This window comes from Schistocerca piceifrons, chromosome 2 (genome assembly GCF_021461385.2).
Source record: "Schistocerca piceifrons isolate TAMUIC-IGC-003096 chromosome 2, iqSchPice1.1, whole genome shotgun sequence".
Taxonomy (NCBI): Eukaryota; Metazoa; Arthropoda; class Insecta; order Orthoptera; family Acrididae; genus Schistocerca; species Schistocerca piceifrons.
Genome location: NC_060139.1, coordinates 903,090,086 through 903,106,764, shown reverse-complemented (window position 1 = coordinate 903,106,764; position 16,679 = coordinate 903,090,086).

Here is a 16,679-nt window from a genome sequence, read left to right as displayed (position 1 = left end):
TTGCGGCGTATACATACAGATGTAGACGTAGATAAAACGTACTTTTTTGAGTGTGTCTGCTTCAACAAATAAATATGATTTTAAGGGAATTTCCCTTGAGCAAACACAATTTTCTTCATTTGGAGACATCCTACAATTTTCTTCTTTTTTACGAAAAGGTGATTCAGCGTGATGTTTTACCATCAGCAGTGCGTGTCCTTTTTATCGAATAACATCAAATGTTTCATGGTAAAAAACATAGTTTCGTGATTGTGGTTACTGACCTCAAAATGATTTTATCAAAATGTTTTTCTTAACAACATATTCTGTTTTTCACGTACAGTCGACTGTCGATAATTTGAAGCTCAACGGACTAGGGAGCAAGTTCAAATCACCGAGAGTTCAAAATAACTGTTCAAATAATCGAGAGGAACATAAGAAAAAATTCAAATAAACGAGGGTTTGACTGGACGTAAATTGTAGTACAATCATATTACATTCATATGTACATTGATCTATACATACAGTCAGCATATGGAAAACATACCAATAAAAATCTTACACCGCATTTTTAAAAGCCATAGCCATAGCCATAGCCATAGCCGGTTCCAAGCCCGGTTGAAAAAGGAGGAGGGGGAGGAGTAACACCTCATAAAAAAACCTTGGTTCACCTGGCCCGGGTGATAGTACCTCGTGAGGGCCCCTTGCCAGGGACACGGTGGAGACCTCAACAGCAGTGAAGGCGGAGATGATCATCGGTACGGCGGAACTGGCGGAAGAGGCAACCTTGCTTTTTGGAATACTATAAAAGCTATCGTCCAAGGTTATTTGGACAAAGGGCACGACGGTTCCACAGGTTAGTGGCGGAAAACCTACAGCGTCTGTTCCACATGTTAGTGGCGGCTGATCTATATAACTCAGAAGTGGATCTCTGAGCTGAACCAGACTGAAATCTCAATTTCAGTCACAAACCCAGTCCAATTAAATCAACATGGATACAGCACCTTCAAAGACAAATTACCCCAGTGGGTCAAATCCCACGGTTGAAAAACCGCAAGTGGTCTATTCGGATTCTGGGGAGACCACAGAAGTGTGCATGGAGGTAAATCGGAGTACCTCAAAACCCCGTAATACCAAAATCAAACCAAAATCTAGAATTTGGTTAATGACATTTAACGTAAATTCTCTCTTAAAAATGGGAAAACTAAAAAACATCCTGGACAAATCCAGAGAACGTAAAGTCAAAATTATTGCATTTCAGGAATCACGATATACAGATGAAAATCCTTTTGATTCGGAAGGATACAGAATATACAAAGGAAAACCTGGAAAAGTAGCCATGGCAAATTGTTCACAATTTGGAACTGGATTTATAGTAGATACATGAATACTTGATTCAGTCGCAACTTTCAAATCTTACTCGGGTCGGCTCTCCACGATGACAATAAAATCAGCTAATAAGATATACACCCTAATCAACGGACATGCACCAACTAACATCACTAACAAAAAAAAAATAGAAGAAGTAGAATAATTCTGGAACCAATTAGATAATATTCTCCAAAAAATCCCAAATAACCATGTCAAAATCCTTATGGGCGATTTCAATGCACAAATCGGTAAAGAAAAGAAATATCGATATTGGGTAGGTAAATGGTCAGGGCATACACAGAACAACCGGAATGGCATGCGACTCATTGAAATCTGCAAAAACCATGACCTATTTTTCAAATCAACATTTTTCAAGAAAAGAGCCTCGAAAACGAAAACTTGGATCTCACCTAATCCATTACTAGGTGAATATCAGTTGGATCATGTAATGATCTCCCGCGTAAATACATTAGAAATCATGAATCTTAAAGTCCTTAATGGACTAGACCTAGATTCCGACCATTACCCAACAAAATTCTCCCTAGATGTCATTCCAGAAAAAAGAAAATTCACTAAGAAATCTCCACACCGTAAATATGATGTACAAAAGATAAATGGCAATGAACAATTTACAAAAGAAACGCAAAATTTAAAACCACAAAACTGGCAACAACTGCAAGCAGGACTTTTAAATGCAGCTGAAACTGTAGCACCGCAAACAAGAACACGTAAACACCCATGGTGGACAGATGAGTGTGACCAACTGATAAATCTCAGACAACAGGGGTGGCAAAATTGGTTGTGCAACAAAATTCAGAAGACCCTGGAAGATACCAGGAAAACAGTCACAAAAGCAATACGAATAGTCCGTAAACAACACGAAGACAAAAAATTGCAAGACATAGAAAATGATTTCAAGAAAAACAATTCCCGAAATTTCTACAGAGTATTCAAACAAAAATTAACACTCTCCTCCATCACTCCAGTTCAAAAATGACCATGGGGAAATTGATCATACCAACACCGAAAACTGTGAAATTCTTGCAAAATACTTTTCTAAATTACTGAATTGTGAAAAGCCTGGAGAAAAATTTGAGTTCCATCGTACACAACGAAACCCAGACTCAAAGCCACCAAGTTTACAAGAGATTAAAGAGATAATTCAGTCACTTAAAAATAACAAAGCATCAGGAGAAGACCAAATCATCGCAGAATTATGGAAAAATGCAGGAGAAAATCTTATTGCAAAACTAAAAGAAATTATACATGAAATCTGAAAAACTGAAAAAATCCCCACAGATTGGAAGACTGCAATCATACATCCTCTGTACAAAAAAGGAAGTAAAACAGACCCCAACAACTATCGTGGAATCTCTTTATTGTCAATAACGTACAAAATTCTGTCTAAAGCCCTACTAAACCGCGCAGAACCTCAGCTGGATTCAAAACTAGGCGAATACCAAGGTGGGTTCAGAAAAGGTCGATCTTGCGTAGAACAAATCCTTAACTTGAAAAACTCAATGAAATATTTACATAGTACTTCAAACAAAAGTTATGTCATCACGTTTGTCGACTTTAAAAAAGCATATGACAGTATAGACCGAGAATCCCTTTTTGAAGTATTAGCAGAATTTGGACTAGATCAAAAGACAACCAACATTATAAAAGAAACACTCACGGAGACCAAATCCAAAGTAAAATTTATGGGAGAATTGAGCACAGAATTTGAAATACAGGAGTACGACAAGGGGATGTACTGTCCCCAGTGCTCTTCAATTGTGCTTTTGAAAAAGTTGTTAGAGAATGGAAAAAAGCAGGTGCACCAGCACACAGACTGGGACCAAGACATAAGGGCATAGAATTACACTGTTTAGCATTTGCTGATGACATGGCACTGATCGCACAAGACATTACTGATGCACAGAAACAGCTAGAATTATTACAAGAACAGGCAGCTAAAATAGGATTACAAATTTCATTTGAAAAAGCAAAATTTATGACTGACGTCAAAGATGCACCTTCTGATCTCAAAATTGGTAATAACTACATCTCTCGAGTAAAAGAATTTAAATATTTAGGTGAATGGATTGCAGAAAATTGTAATGAACAGAAATCTGTCAGATCAAGAGTCCAAAAAATGGAGACGGCGTTTCAGTTAACAAAAAACATTTACAACAAAAAGAGTCTCTCGTGGAACTGCAAAATACGACACTACACAACAGTAATTAGACCCGAAGCTCTCTACGCGTCTGAGACACTAAACCTTCAACACAGAACACTAAAAGAGGAATCAGAAGTGAAAGAACGTAAGATAATGAGGAAAATCCTAGGACCAAGAACTAAAGATGGGGTACATTATCCAAAACCCAATGCAGAAATATATAAAAATATCTCCAAAATAACAGACACAATGCGCATGAGAAGAATCCAATTCATGGGGCACTTAGAAAGAATGGACTCAAACAGGTTAACGCACAAAATCCATACATTTTTAAAGAACAAAACTACAAGACCGAACTGGTACAAGCAGAGGGAAAAAGACCTGAGAGAATTAGGGTCTCCAAATCTACATGATAGAAATGAAATCAGAAAAATCACAAACACACGGGGTTTTGAGGAAGAAGAGAGAAAAACTAACCGACATACATGGTCTACGCAACGAAAGCTAGCCCATTCGTTGTTTATGAAGGAATACTGGGCGAAAAGGAAGGCCAACAAATGTTGATTACGCGTGGTCCTAAGTGATCCATCCGCGAAGAAGAAGAAGAAGAAGAAGAAGAAAAGCAGATCGAGACAGAGCGACTTCCAACTAATACTGTACAGTAAATTTTTTCGACGGCGCTGAAGGTTGAGAGGCAATTATCACTTGTTTCCGTTCTGAGCGCTCAGGAGCGCAGGGTTCGGACAGATCACCTTGCCTCCCACAATGTGACTGGAATTGGCGGTTCTTCTTCGTTATCTTCCCCGCCCTCATCCAAACAGACTAGCAGTTGAACATCGGCTAGACCATCAAGGACACCGACGTCGTCATCAATATGAACCAAACTGACCACAACTGGATAGCTGGATAGGAGTTACCACCTGAGTCGGCAGAATTGAATTCGTTAAATTTCCCGACTCTGATGGCTGTTCCGCATTTTCTCCATGCATTACAAATCCGCACTTTCTGAAGCTCTTATAAAGAATGGTAGGGCTGACATTTTTGCTTGTTTTTTCAACTACAGTTGTGCGATGAAACCCGTTATGTTAGCCTTCTAAACTTTTTCACTGCTATCTAGCACAAGTGAAACAATTTCTCAGCGGTGGAAAGTTTTGACATTTTGTTTTATATCCTGGTCCAATAGTTGCAGTCTTGATGCCGTGTTGGGTGGGAAAACATCAATTCCACGTGATCGAATGGTGCCGGCCGGTGTGGCCGTGCGGTTCTAGGCGCTTCAGTCTGGAACCGCGTGACCGCTACGGTCGTAGGTTCGAATCCTGCCTCGGGCATGGATGTGTGTGTGATGTCCTTAGGTTAGTTAGGATTAATTAGTTCTAAGTTCTAGGCGACTGATGACCTCAGAAGTTAAGTCGCATAGTGCTCAGAGCCATTTGAAGCATTTTTTTGATCGAATGGTGGTGGTTTCTTATGTAAGGTGCAGTTGTCCAAAAACTGATAAAATGATGCGTTTCTCCTATTTCATACCACTTTTAATTGAGTCAGCCATTCATTAAACAATTCTGTCGATCTCCACCATTTTTTTGTTTGAACGATAAGGTGTGGGAAGCGACTTTGTTCCTATGAAACAGTGTTGCCTCGGAGATTTTGCTACTTTAAGTGGTTTCATCTTCTGAGATCCGTCCATGCTACAGAGTAGGACAGTTATTCTGTCGTTACTCAGTTTTCCTCCACGACGCTTTTCGTCTTTCAACGCTAGGTCGCAAACAGGAAGAAGTTTATAAAAAAATAAATACATAAATAAATCGGTTTCGTGTCTGTTCAGTATGTTGTGTGCTACGTACTCACTCAAAATCTCTATTAGCTCATCGATCCATTCAGTACAAAGGGAATTGTCCACGCTGACACTCTCTCCACATATTCGTTTTAACGCGATGGCATGTCGTTTTTTAAAATTTGAGAGCCACTCATCACTTGCCAGAAACCCTTAAACCTTGAGAAACTGAGCAAAAAACTTAGCCTTTTCGTTGAACATGAAACCACCTACGGGGACAGTTTCTCCTCCACACTGATTTCCGCGCGGTCTTGGGCGTCTTGGGCGTCTTGTCATGGTCCGGGCTGCTCCCCCTGTCGGAGGTTCGAATCCTCCCTCGGGCATGTGTGTGTGTGTGTGTGTGTGTGTGTGTGTGTGTGTGTGTGTGTGTGTGTGTGTTATCCTTAGTGTACGTTAGATTAAGTAGTGCGTAAGCTTAGGGAACTATGACCTCAGCAGTTTGGTCCCATAAGACCTTACCACAAATTTCCAATTACCACAATGATTTATCCGTTTGAGCAAACAGCCCTCAGACGGGCAAATTTTCCCTGACATGACCTTCCTCTCCCTGTGCCTGAGGCACTTCCTATGACACCTGCATTTTTTTTAAATAATCGACAATGTAGATGGTAAAATAGCGACTTGCTTCGCAACATCTTTTTTCGAATTCCACTCTCCACAGCCTCGATAACAAGCCCTTTTCACTAACTGAAAGTCCTTCTAGCACTCATAGCGTTTCACAGTATCAAGAAACGCCGATTGGCTACAACACGGTATGAAAGTAGACTACAGACTGAATCGGGTATGGGTCGGAGAAACAAATGACAGGTGGTCTGAGCCTGTACTAACAATTGCAGAAGTAGAAAGACTTGAATGGGTAACAAAGAAATAAGGCACTTCAAATTATAGCGAATGCGGCAGTCATAACTTCATAATTTTAAGTGTTGGTGAGATGTCCTCACCACTACAAATTGTCGAGAGGACAAAAACACAACGAATTTTTTTCAGTTTATCGAGTACTTTTCAAGAGCGAGAAAATTTTCAAGTTATTGGGAGTTTCAAATTATTTAGTGTCAGGTTATCGAGAGTCGATTGTATCTGTTTGTCATCTGCAATACAGCTGACATTTCGATACAGTTTGTCATTTCTCTACTATGAGTGCCATATACGAAAAACGTTAAAACAAATGGGCATCGGAAATTACAGCTTTTTACACAGCCAGTGATAAATGTTTTCGTATGGAATTGATTAAAAACCTGGGAAGCAGGGATATTGCCTCCAGAGGATGCATTTTCATTTACTTATGAACACAAGTATAGTCAGGAATCAAGATGGCGTTGGACAAATACACTGCTATCTGTGAAGATAGGAGTACCGATATATATGGGTTCTTGTGTTCTAAGAGTAAATTCGGAGTGGATAGCTCGACTGTCGGCTTCATGAATTAAGCAGTAGCCTTACATATACTTTCATGTAGTAATAATTACTTCAGTATTCATGAAGGTGAAGTCCGGACAACAGGAAACACCTCTGACATTTGGCTAGTAGAAAGCAACAAACAAGTTTGTAGTTCAAAATGGCTCTGAGCACTATGCGACTTAACTTCTGAGGTCATCAGTCGCCTAGAACGTAGAACTAATTAAACCTAACTAACCTAAGGACATCACACACATCCATGCCCGAGGCAGGATTCGAACCTGCGACCGTAGCGGTCGCTCGGCTCCAGACTGTAGCGCCTAGAACCGCACGGCCACTCCGGGCGGCCAAGTTTGTAGTCTTTTAAAGTGTACTGAGTACCGACGAGGCAATGCAATATCGGTAATGCAAAAGAGCACGAGTTGAAATGACTGGTAAAAGTGAATAAGATAACTGGGAGGATCCAGAAGAGATAAATGAGCTGTTTCTTACGCCTGTAAATACTAAAAATACAGTTTCTCATCTACTTTCAAAAAGGTAGAATGACTTACACAGGATTAAAATACTTCGTACTGAGTTACGCTTCATGACCAGCTTCGGACATTTATGCAGCTGGAGAAAACGGTTACATATTACGATCATTAGATTACATGGTCGAAGATGTTAAAAAATAGTTCCAATTTGAGCCTCTTCTCGAAGTTTGATTATCGAAAAGTTCGTTCTAATTGCATATATCACATCATCCAGTTGGATTTCCTGTTTCAAAGTGACCACTCTATTAGTTAATAAATCACAGACATCATTGTTATCTCATGCTACTGAGATGCAACTAAAAAACGTCACGAAACATTCTATACGGACACTCATTATTTGGAGGTAGTGGTCTAGCGAAGTGTTCGAGCTATTGTCAAATTATTTCCTCTCATTCAATAAAAGTGACAATAGCATTTTTCCCATTTTTTGTATGATTGTGTTTTCAAGAGTGTACTGTTACCAAACGTGTAGATGAATCTCGCTTCTCCAGTCCCTTGTTAGCTGTCTTAGTGTTGCTAATAAAGAAGCAAGGAGAAAATATGTCAGCCTGGCATAGATATGGAGCTGATAGCAAAGAAATTTTTTTCTTATGCTGGTACGAGTCGCTGAGTCGCTTAGCAACGTAATCCTACAATTACATATTTATATTAGAAAACTTAATAACCAACAGAGATTCTGATAAGTTTGGTGAAGCAGTATGCTGCTTCACTTTTGTTCTTGAACACTGACCAAACGAAAATGTGGAAACGAATTTATCAATAAGGGAAACGATATTCGTGAATGGCACCATGCGTTACATTTTACCAAACTAACAAAATCGCAAAAAATACGCTTCGTTCCGAAAAATAATGGCAGAGCAGTTGCTTATCAACTTGTTTCTAACTGTTGTAAACACCCTTTCCACAAATTGTACAACTGTAATTAATTGTGAATTTTTACGATTTTTTTTAAGATCCTTGTTTCTACCGGTAGAAATGAGTATGTAGTGTTAGATACAGAGTGTTATTCCATGTCACGGGTATTCTATAATAAACACTGTCGTGCCCACTGTCGGTTTGTTCGTCGTTGGAGCCTTAGCAGCTGTAAACAGCTGTTCTTAATTTTTCAGTTCTTAATTTTTTCCATGTATTCCTGAACCGGAGAATAATGTGAATTTAACCATCTCGTTTGTATACAGTACGAGGTGCATTCAAGTTCTAAGGCCTCCGATTTTTTTTCTCCGGGCTGGAAAGAGATAGAAACATGCGCATTGTTTTAAAATGAGGCCGCATTCATTGTCAATACGTCTCAGAGATGGCAGCACCGTACGGCAGATGGAATTTTACTGCCAGCGGCGAGAATTCTCATTTAAATACTTAAAATGGCGACGTTTTCCTTACTTGAACAGCGTGCAATCATTCGTTTTCTGAATTTGCGTGGTGTGAAACCAATTGAAATTCATCGACAGTTGAAGGAGACATGTGGTGATGGAGATATGGATGTGACGAAAGTGAGTTCGTGGGCGCGACAGTTTAATGAAGGCAGAACATTGTGTGACAACAAACCGAAACAACCTCGGGCTCGCACAAGTCGGTCTGACGACATGATCGAGAAAGTGGAGAGAATTGTTTTGGGGGATCGCCGAATGACTGTTGAACAGATCGCCTCCAGAGTTGGCATTTATGTGGGTTCTGTGCGGACAATCCTGCATGACGACCTGAGAATGCGAAAAGTGTCATCCAGGTGGGTGTTACGAATGCTGACGGACGACCACATGGCTGCCCGTGTGGCATGTTGCAAAGCAATGTTGACGCGCAACGACAGCATGAATGGGACTTTCTTTTCGTCGGTTGTGACGATGGATGAGACGCGGATGCCATTTTTCAATCCAGAAACAAAGCGCAAGTCAGCTCAATGGAAGCACACAGATTCACCGCCTCCAAAAAAATTTCGAGTAACCGCCAGTGCTGAAAAAATGATGGTGTCCATGTTCTGGGACAGCGAGGGCGTAATCCTTACCCATTGCGTTCCAAAGGGCACTACGGTAACAGGTGCATCCTACGAAAATGTTTTTAAGAACAAATTCCTTCCTGCACTGCAACAAAAACGTCCAGGAAGGGCTGCGCGTGTGCTGTTTCACCAAGACAACGCATCCGCACATCGAGCTAACATTACGCAACAGTTTCTTCGTGATAACAACTTTGAAGTGATTCCTCATGCTCCCTACTCACCTGACCTGGCTCCTAGTGACTTTTGGCTTTTTCCAACAATGAAAGACACTCTCCATGGCCGCACATACACCAGCCGTGCTGCTATTGCCTCAGCGCTTTTCCAGTGATCAAAACTGATTCCTAAAGAAGCCTTCGCCGCTGCCATGGAATCATGGCGTCAGCGTTGTGAAAATTGTGTACGTTTGCAGGGCAATTACGTCGAGAAGTAACGCCAGTTTCATCGATTTCGGGTGAGTAGTTAATTAGAAAAAAAATCGGAGGCCTTAGAACTTGAATGCACCTCGTGCACCTTATTAAAAGCAAACGAAACTATGTGATTCGAGGGATCTTCACAAGTGTCCAGGATGGCGTAGTGGTCAGCCCATTTGCCTAGTAAGCAGGAAACCTGGGTTAGAATCCCGGCCTCGGTTCAAATTTTCATTCATACTATTATATTGCTATAAACTGCGTTTAGAGTTTTGCTCCTGGGTGCAAAGATGAATAAGATTTAAGGTTGTCCAAGACGTGATCATGCTATATGTAGGTGTCTATATGAGAAACACGATTCTTATAAATTTATTTTTGAACAACTGAATGTTTTCGCATGTGCTTTATTGACAGTGATACTGTACGCTAATCTTAGCGGAAACTGGAGCCCTTTTAAGCTGAATGGTAAGTTAGCTGAAGTGAGTGGAATTAGTGTTATGAATACTGACTAGCCTTTTTCTTGTATCGTTAATATTTCTGCTTGAATGGAAGTATTTTTGCTAGGTAATTGTGTTGAACGGATTTAAGATTTCTGTTGATAAGTTAACGCTTTCGTTTCGATTCATCACTGTCTCAATAGATTTAAATATTTTTCTCCCCGCTGGTATCATGTTCCGTATTTGTTGAAAAATGGCTCTGAGCACTATGGGACTTAACATCTGAGGTCATCAGTCCCCTAGAACTTAGAACTACTTAAACCTAACTAACCTAAGGACATCACATACATTCATGCCCAAGCCAGGATTCGAACCTGCGACAGTAGCAGTCGCAGGCGTATTCGTTGATTTCTTTGTTGAACTACGTCATTGTTTCTTGCTAAAATTGTTCGGTCACCCAACCACACTTTGTTTAAGTAGTTTATGTCTACAAGCTTGTAGTCCTTTCGATGAATTCTTCTTCGGACTTTCCTACGGTGCACAACTCATCAGTTTATGGTATTTTGTAGGAGTGTGGATGAAAACGGTATGCGCCATTTCCAAATTGTGTACTACAAAAATCGACAATATTCTAAAACATCCGAAAATATTGAAGAATATTCGTAGAAGCTCGAGAAGATTGTAGACCCACATCGAATTTATTCCTTTGAAAAATACATTGATAAGAGAGAGATAGAAGATATTCTCGTGATCACGTGTGATGTGCCGGCGAACCCTTCGAACAACTGGAGGATCGAGGACAGCAGAATACACAAAAATCAGGGATTGGTGTTGGTGGTCTCAGGATGGAAGGCTTCAGTCAACTGATGCGACGGCCCTTTCGGAACAAAGGGGCAGACTCGCTCAGCACTCAAGACTGTAACGCGTTTCTGCACCGGAGCCACGTTATTTTGCGCAAACTATACCTGAAATCAGTAATCTTGAAGTAATAAACAGAAACTTATGGGATTTTTATATAGAAATAAGGATCGCTTATCACTTCTGGATGACAAAATTATACGATCGAAACTATCTGGAGACACCTATGTAATGCCGAATTAACCACTAGACGTAACTAAAGGCGAATCCGCCAGTCTAAAATGAGGCAGGGAGGACTTTGTTTTCAGTAGACAAACAGTAGCAGCAAAATTGGGTGGTCAGGAAGGACCAGTGACTTCGAACATGGACGCGTCATCAGATGTCACCTGAGTGACAAATCCAGCAGCGGCATTTCACTGGCGGTGATGTGACTGAGAAGCGGAACACGAAGGAACACCCAAGGCTAAACCAAGACGCCATGTACTGACGGACAAGGACCGTCGAACATTGCTGAGGGTGGCTGGAAAAATCCACATGAAATTAACAGAAGGAATAACTCGTGAGTTACAAAATGTTAGCAGCAGTCCAGCTACCAAAATGACTGCTCGTATGGAGTAAAAAGGAATGGGGCACAACGATCGAGCTGCATCTGACATGCCACACATTTCTGAAGTCAGTGATAAGCGACACTTGAGGCAGATTAAAGAGCGATTCCACAATGGGTGACCGAAAACGAGTGATCTGGTGTGCTGCATCACGCTATACCCTATGGCTGTCCGATGGATTGGTTCGGGCTTGGCGAATACCTGCAGGCAGAATGCTATCGTGGTAATGCCAAGAAGGAAGTGGCGCTGTGATAAAGATGCGTTTTTCGTGTTTAGGGTGTGGTCCCTTATAGTGTTTCAGAAAACATTAATTTGGAAGAATATGAATACATTTTACAGCATTACGTGCGGCTTGCAGTTGAGGAAATGTTCGAAGATGATGATTGATTGTGTCAGCATTAAAATGGGCCCTGCCGTAAAGCTGCCTCCGTGAGGCATAGTTTAGTGGACTATAACGTTCCTGAAACGGACTCGCCTATTCACTGTCTCGACCTGAACCAAATGAAACATACAACGAGGTGACAAACGTTATGGGATACCTCTTAATATCGTGTCGAGCTTCTTTTTGCCCGGCGTACGTCGCAACTCGACGAGACATCAACTCAGCAAGTCGTTGTTAACCCCTGCAGAAGTGCTGAGCCATGCTGCCTCTACAGCCGTCCACAGTGGCGAAAGTGTTGCCGGTGTAGCATTTAGTGCAGGAACTGACATCTCGATTACGTCCCATAAATGTTCAAGGGGATTGATGTCGAGTGATCTGGATGGCCAAACCATTCGCTCGAACTGCCCAGAATGTTGTTCAAACCAATTGTGGCCAGGTGACATAGAACACTGTCATCCATAAAAACTTTATAGTTCTTTGGAAATATGACGTCCATGAATGGCTGAAAATGTCTCCAGGTCGCCCAATATCCAGAGGACCCAGTCCATTCCATGTAAACACCGCCCACATCATTACAAAGCCATCACCAGCTTGCACAGTGCTTTGTTGACAAATTGGGTCTATGGCTACGCGGGACCTGCGCCAGCCTCGAGCACTACTATCAGTTCTTACCAACTGAAATCTGGACTCATCTGATCAGGCCACGGTTCTCCTGTAGTCTAGAGTTCAACCGATATGGTCACAAGCCCAAGAGATGCGTTGCGGGTAATGTCGTGCTGTTAGCAAAGGCTCATGCATCGGTCGTAAGCTGCCATAGCCCAAAAAAGTGTTCAAATGTGTGTGAAATCTTATGGGACTTAACTGCTAAGGTCATTAGTCCCTAAGCTTACACACTACTTAACCTAAATTATCCTAAGGACAAACACACACACCCATGCCCGAGGGAGGACTCGAACTTCCGCCAGGACCAGCCGCACAGTCCATGACTGCAGCGCCTTAGACCGGCCATAGACTATTAACGTCAGATTTTGCCGTATAGTCCTAACGGATACGTTAGCCGTACGACCCACATTAACTTCTGCGGTTATTTCACCAACGTTGCTTGTCTGTTAGCACTGACAACTCCATACAGACGGTGCTGCTCTCGGTCGTTAAGTGTAGGCCGTCGACTACTGCCTTGTCCGTGTCCGTGGTGAGAGCCGGCCGGTGTGGCCGAGCGGTTCTAGGCGCTGCAGTCTGGAACCGCGCGACCGCTACGGTCGCAGGTTCGAATCCTGCCTCGGGCATGGATGTGTGTGGTGTCCTTAAGTTAGTTAGGTTTAAGTAGTTCTAAGTTCTAGAGGACTGATGACCTTAGAAGTTAAGTCCCATAGTGCTCAGAGCCATTTGATCCGTGGTGAGAGGTAACGCCCAAAATGTATTCTCAGCACACTCTTCACACTGTGGATCTCGGTGTACTGAATTCTTTAACGATTTCTTAAATGGAATGTCCCATGCGTTTGGCTTGTGCGACCACAATCACATTGCAAACAATTTCACATGAATTTCCTGAGTACAAATGACAGCTACAGCAAAGCACTGCCCTTCTATACCTTCTGTACGCGATACTACCGCCGTTTATATATATATGGCGAAAAGTATTTAAACCGACAAACTCTGAGAGGTTGTAGCGGACATCAAAACAAACATTTTTCCCTAATGTCATTTTTTCCTATGAGGAGTGTTTAAACCGGCAGAGAATGATTTCTCTGGCGGCTAATTAATGAAACCAACAAACACTTTTCCATTTTTTATGACCAAAAGGCAACACATTAACACAACCCAGTTTCAAATACAGTAGATTTTCAAAAATGCCTACATTGACACAAAAACAAAGGTTACACCGTCAGATCATGTTCTGTTTGACACAGGCAAAAACCCCAGGAGTATCCTGAATTGTTCCTGCTGCTGCTAGTATCCGGGCAATCAGATCCTCTTCTGATGCAACAGAAGTAGCGTAAACAAGGTTGCGCATCTGTACCCATACAAAAAAGTCCAGTGGGGACATATCTGGGGATCGAGTAGGCCATGCTACAGGACCACCTCTGCCAATCCACGTTTTTTGGAACCGTCGGTCCGGGAACCGACGCACACGACGACTGAAAGGTGCCGGCGCTCCGTCATGTTGGAACCACATGCGTTGTCTTGTAGGGAGCGGGACGTCTTCCAGCAATTCTGACAATGCTCTGGCGAGAAAATTGTAATGGTGCCTGCCATTTAATGGCCTAGTTAGCGGATACGGCCCAATTAAACAGTCCCCAACAACACCGACCCACAGATTAACGAAGAACCGCACTTGATGAGCGCTAGTAACTGTGGCATGTGGGTTATCCTCTCTCCAAACATGCGGATTGTGCATATTGAAGACTCCATCACGCCCGAACGTTGCTTCATCGGTAAAAAACACAGAGGATGGAAATGTAGGATGCATTTCACACTGTTCCAGGTGCTATGGGTGGATAATCAACTGGTTCCAGGTTGTGGACATGCTGTAATGGACGTAACAATTACTCTCGAAGGACTGTTCTTACATTCGTCTGATTCGTCCCCATGTTACGTGCAATTGCACGGTGCTGATTGAAGGATCCCGCTCCACATGCTGCAAGACAGCTTCCTCAAATTGCAGCGTTCTTACCGTGCGACGGCGTCCCTGTCCAGGTAATCTGCTAAATGACTCGGTCTCAAGCAGACGTTGGTACACAGTAGCAAAGGTCGTATGATGCGGGATACGGCGATTAGGATATTGTTGTTGATAAAACCGCTGTGCAGCTCATCCGTTGTGGTAGTAAGCACCAGCCATATCAGTGTACTCACTCCAGGTGTATCGATCCATAAGTAAACAGAGACAATGCACTACTAAACTGATGGACAGCAGTTGCCTAAAACTGAAGATCGTAATGCGGCATCTAACAACTGAAGAGCGTAATACGGCCTCCACCTGTTTAAATAATCCTCATAGGAAAAATTGACATTAGGGAAAAATATTTGTTTTGTTGTCCCCTACAACCTCCCAGAGTTTGTCGGTTTAAATACTTTTCACCCTGTATATGCAATCTCCGTCCCATGATCTTTGTCGCCTCATTTTATTGGGGGTGAATCAGAATGTCGACTTCGCTCCAGAGTCCCAGCGTCCACCATGAATACCTGCTCTGGTATCGGCAGTTGATCTGCCATTCGTCGACAGAAATTGAGATACATCGTTGAAAGTGTCCCGAGCCGAGTTCAAGCCGTTACAGCAGCAAAGGATGGGCACACCGCATATTAATGTCCACTAACATGTACCTGCATCTTCTTGATCTGACAGTATACGATCAGTTCCGATGAAATGCAGTAGGGCGTCATTTTGGTGGTTGCAGTTCGCACGAGACGAGACGCGCTACCTGCTGCCTGCAGCCCTCTACCTGCTGGCTGGTGTCTGCTGCCGCCGCGGCGGCCGTCAGCCCGCAGTGACAGCTTCATTAGGACGGCGGCCGTCCCGCCTGTCCGCTGTTTTTGCTGTCGCGCTGCCGCCGCCCGTCTCCTCTGGCGGCGAAACGTCGATCGGAACTCCAGCTGTGGGGTGTCTGCAGAGGAATGCCGGTGCAGCGGTATCTCCGGCACAGTGGAGCGCGCCTCATGCAAGGCGAGGCATTCAACAGTAAGGAAACACTGTACTGAAAAAATGAAAATGAGCACCCTGGAGTAACGATTCCTACCGATTGGATATTCACATACTGCGATCACAATCACAGGGTCTTGGTTCTATGGACGTATTATCCTTCATAAGAAGTTCAGCATACTGTATACTATACAGAATGAATTTTCACTCTGCAGCGGACTGTACGCTAGTATAAATTTTCCTGACAGATTAAAATTGTATGCCTGACCAGGATCCGAACCCGGAACGTTTAAGGAGACAGGGATTAGTGGAAGTAAAGGGTGGGTCGTGGGTCATGTCTGGATAGCTCAGTTGATGGAGCATTCACCTGCGAAAGAAATTATCCGATGAGTGTTCCAGCGGAATGTGAATGACAACAATTAACAGTGCCTTCTAAGATGGGTTCAAAAAGCTGGTTATACTGCACACACAACGAATCGGTTTCCTTGTATGGGAAAATATTAGACATTAGATTAAATTGGTCTTCACTCTGGAAACCAAAACGTGTCAGTGCATCCAGCCCGAAAATACTATTTGCCGTTGACCCTGCAATGGGGTGGACTGGTTGTTAAATGTTAAAAACATTCAATAGCCAAGATAGCACCAATATTTATTTAATTAACAATCGGTTTCGACTGGTTTTGCTGTCATCTTCGGGTCTTAAGAAATCTTTTTGCTAGGCAACGGGTTCATTTTACGTTGGACCTCATGCCAGGTTGCCATTTGGATACAAATGAGCACATTATAAAAGTTTTGTCATAATTAAACCTTCTGCAAATGGCCATTGCTCTCAGATGCTTGTCATATCACAAAAATGGTGTACACGGTAGTATATCTGCTTACATGACGCTGTTGTTGTGGTCTTCAGTCCAGAGGCTGGTTTGATGCAGCTCTCCTTGCTACTCAATACCGTGCAAGCTCCTTCATCTCCAAGTACCTACTGCAACCTACATCCTTCTGAATTTGCTTAATGTATTAATCTCTTGGTCTCCCTTTACGATTTTTACCCTCCACGCTGCCCTCCAGTACTAAATTGATGATCCCTTGATACCTC